Source organism: Rhyacophila brunnea, unplaced genomic scaffold (genome assembly GCF_057557595.1).
Source record: "Rhyacophila brunnea isolate RB1 unplaced genomic scaffold, BYU_Rbru_1.0 scaffold_1, whole genome shotgun sequence".
Lineage (NCBI taxonomy): Eukaryota > Metazoa > Arthropoda > Insecta > Trichoptera > Rhyacophilidae > Rhyacophila > Rhyacophila brunnea.
The window spans coordinates 63,556,215-63,560,734 of record NW_028232751.1 but is presented as its reverse complement, the minus strand read 5'-3'; positions in this window follow the sequence as shown (position 1 = coordinate 63,560,734).

The following is a 4,520-nucleotide window of genomic DNA, read 5'->3' as shown; positions in this document are numbered from 1 at the left end:
AATAGATACAGCATCCTTGAGGCTCAGGTAGTGGACGAACCTTGCGTTCAGAGAGGGGAGAGGAAAAGGTAACGGGAAGCAGCCAAGATCCTAAATTTATTCTTTATTCAAGAATGATTTAATTAGAACTACAGTTTTGGATTGGGTGAGGATAAAAAAAATGCGTAAGTATAATTATATTGAAAAGGTATATTTTGTGCCAATTACGTACGGCAATGAGGTGAAAGATATAAATGTAAAATCAAAATTCTTTTAAGTTTAGCATAAGACATGTAATGTTCTGCAGTATTTATCCAAGAAGTCTTTGAGAAAAATATGAAATTATCATGTTGTTACAGTTAGGCATTTGAATTGGAGAAAAAAATTATCTGTTTCTTAATTTAGTATGGATTTAGATTCGAGTAACTAAGTTGAATTAATGGCACTAATTTATTGTTATAGGAAGACAATACAATTTCAATAATAAAAAGACCTCTTAGAAAAACAAATGCTGAAATGTTGCCATACTTTCCATGAGATATACCTACTTATAAATTAGTAATAATGTATTGCAAAAATCAGAGTGCTTCACTCAGCAGAGAAATAAAGCTTATATGCGTTTACAACAAAACCGATATGAACGTATTAATTATAAATGAAAAAGACAAGCTTTAAAAAAGTATGTTTCAACTGGAAATGAGTTATAATTATGTTTCGTTTTTTTTTTTGTGAAAGTTCTAGTTTTCAATTGAAAGTAATTAATAACATATATCAGAATCAGTGAAATATATTTGCGTCGTTTGCTGAGATGTCTCTTATTTTAATGCTTAAATTAAAATTAATTTACATCAGCATAACTCTAGCCTCACTATAGCCGGAAGAGCTCGCTGGCCCACCATTGTCTACATAAAATTATGAAAAATATTTACAGAAAAAAAACAATTAAATTGACAAAGTTTCAAATAAAGTTGAAACTTTCGTATAGACATTTTTATTAACATTTATTATCTATTTACTAGATGTTTTCAATATTACAATTGAAAAATAATGTTGGCTTTATCTTAAGCCAAACAAACAATATTAATTACTTGCTTCCTAAATAAGTACCTCGGTACCTTATAGATGGAAACATTCAATGTTCATTTTCATTATCTTTTCCAAATACAGACAAAGGGGGTTACAGATTGTCGCCTAAAATTCTCTCAGTTTGATCCTCGCAATTTGTACAACAGTATTTTTTTAAATTTTGAAACCTGTCAGGATGAATCAATTAAACAGTGCTCTATTCTTTACATTAAAAAAAATTGTGGCATAATCAGTGGGTAGGTACTTTACAATATAATTTCACTAATTACAACAAAACATGGTTTTATTTATGTTCTTGATACTGTTAATTATTACTTTTGTGATGGCGAAAGACTGAATAATTATAAGTAGGTATATTATAGAGAGCATTTTCGACAAAATCCAAAAAATTTATTGGAAAAGTTACATAAGATATAAGTTAAAAATAAACTATAAGTTAATATAAAGAAGTGCTAATAATATTAGTGGAAGCTACAAGCTATCTCAAAAACAATAAACAAATGAAAGCAGCCCCCTCAACAGGTCCGTAAGGGCTGTCCTCTAATTAGATCGAAAATTAAGGATTTCAGATACAATACAAGCCATTCGATATTCAACAATCCACCTTCCTACACCAGTACATTGTATTAATTGAATTTTGAAATGTTACAATGTTACTTACAAGACTCTGGCTGTTAGTTATACTATATTAAATTTACAATTTTATTAATATTTTATAAACTATAGAAAAATCGTTGGTGCCATAAAAAAATAGACATTGTCAAACTTTATAATTGCGAAAATAATTACTAATCTATATAATAATATGTCGTAAACAAAATTAAACTATACAACTAAACAAAATAAATGCAGCATTGTTACAGTGAAACAAGTAGTGAATTCAAAGTTTTAGATCTTTAAATTTCTATGTATGAGGGGAATGTTTGATATCTTTTTTAAACGTATAATTTCTTAAAAAAAGTATTTTAAAATATTGTATGCATTAATAAAATAAAATATATCATTTTAAAATACTTTTTTCAGAAATTATACCTATAAATTAATAAATAAGACATTTTTATTAAATTGTCAACATTTTTTGCATGCATAATACTAAAACTAAAACTACATTATTTATTATTGTTTTTGTTTTACAAAATAAGTACTGACACGACCCCGGTCGTCGGCCCTATATGCTGGGGACCTCTATATTGCATTTTGGCGGACTAATCACATACCCAGAAGGTTTCCTGGGTAAAAATATGACATTGCTGTATTTGATGATAAGACGCCTCAATGAAAGAGACTCAGCGGACTGCAAATATTAATAAAAAAATTCTAAAAATACACATGTCGCTACTGTTACATTAAATCTCAAGATTATTTCTCAGTTACATATAGGTCAAATTATCTCAGTACATTTTAGATTATGTATGATAAATGTGGTAGTTAAATAATACTCTCCAAATGACCAATTACTAGTAGAATAAGATAGTAGGTATAAAGTAAATCACCTTTTCCACAATGTTACAGTCTTTTACGAGGTATACCTACGCTGTATGGTAAAACAAATTGGTTTTTTACAAAAAATCTTTATTGAAAGTAATATTTAGGAATACAATTGACTGTGAAAACTAAATTAAAACACCGTCATCATTTTCATCTGCGACTATCTGGCTACAACTTTTTAAGGCTTGAAAAAAATTGTGATGTTTCTCAGGAAGAGCCCTACTTTTACATAAGGAGAGAAGGTCCTTCACTTTATTACCTGGAATTGACACGCAGATTCTTCTTCTGAGTATGATGTTTCGTAGGTACTTAATCATACAAGGTTCTTCCTTATTAACCTGGATTGCTTTTACCTGCTGCCATTTACATTTGTCTTAAGTCATTTAAAGCTTTTTATTATTTTATTTAACTTATCGATATCGTTCCTTTCAAGAGCTATCTTTTTCTGAGCAAGTTGGACATTTTTCTTACATGTGTTTGGTACTCTTCCTTCCTTTTTAATTTATCATCATCGGAACTGTTCTTTTCATATGTTACACAGAATGAACAAAGATCCTTTTTCGGTTTGAAGAATGAAATATTTAATTTCGTATTAAATATACGACTGTAAATCGGTTGATTAACACTGCTGGCCGCCGTTCAAACATTTTTCTTTATATAAATTATTATACATCAAAGTGATATTTAATAGTCCATGTATTCCCGTGCGGTTCTTGCATGGCAATAGTGAGACTCAATTCTTTAAAAACTTCTTATATGGTCTTCAACATCATTATTGAGATTGTTGCTTGTCTTTTTGTAGCTCGGAGCAGTACCTCTTATATCAGTTTTGAGAAAACCATCTTTTACCTTCTTTAGTGCAGTATGTACTAATAGTGTTACTGCTGATATCTAAATTGGCCAAGAAAAACTGTTTGCAAACTCGAATATTTTTACAACAAACATGGAAGAAATATATGTGATTAGCCTTCCTTCTTGATGTACCTTCATTTTTCTGTTCTAGATGTTATTGGTTGCATGCATCTTAAAATAAATTCTTTTTGTCTAGTTTTATCTGCCAATAAATAAATAATGTCTTAAAATTTAATATAGTATAATATTATCAACCATGTTTTAATTTTTAATTAAATTATTTGTTGAATAAAAAAATCGAAAACTATTTATTTTTGCTTTGTTACGTTGTGCTCTGTTCTTTTTGTGTTCATTCACTCACTAATGTGCTGTGTTCGAACATTTTTCAGTTACTAAATCATTTAGTGGTAACTAAATCACTCGCCACTTGACTAAACTACTCAACTAATCTGCACCGGCCTTTAGTGTTTGATATAACAAATCAGTGTTTTTGTCATCTATTGCAGTGATCCAATACAGACACCTTTTTAAATAGTGAACAATGTACTTAAATACAAAAATGAAAAGAAAAAAAATAAATGAACAAGTTTTCATTTTTAAATTAATTTGTTTTTCATGCGACGAATGTGCTTGTTATTAGCACAATCAATTGTAATAGTAGTCAATCAAAATCCATCATCGTTCATTGACAAATGGATTCTATCATGGGCCTCACATCCTGAAGCGGGCCCCCGGACCAGGATCTTTCAACCACATATTTAAAATATTGAATATCCCTGCAGCACTATTAATAAAATAATGTGAAAAGTGCATTAGCAAACTAACCAAAAACGAACTCAGTTAATATATTTTTGTTTGCTTCATTATAACTGGCGCAGAAATCGTTTAAAAGTGAAAACATGGCGAACTTATTTTTTTGTAATTTTAATTTCCAAAGCTCCAACTTTTAATGAATGCCTTCACTTTTGTCTTTTTAAATCAGTGAATGCATTAGTGGTCCTTGAATTGATTTATTCACTCAGTTTTTTTTTTTTAATTTCAACCAAATAGACAAATTTAACTACAAAATTATCGTTCCTAAACAAATTTGCTTCAAATATTGAGATTATGATTTG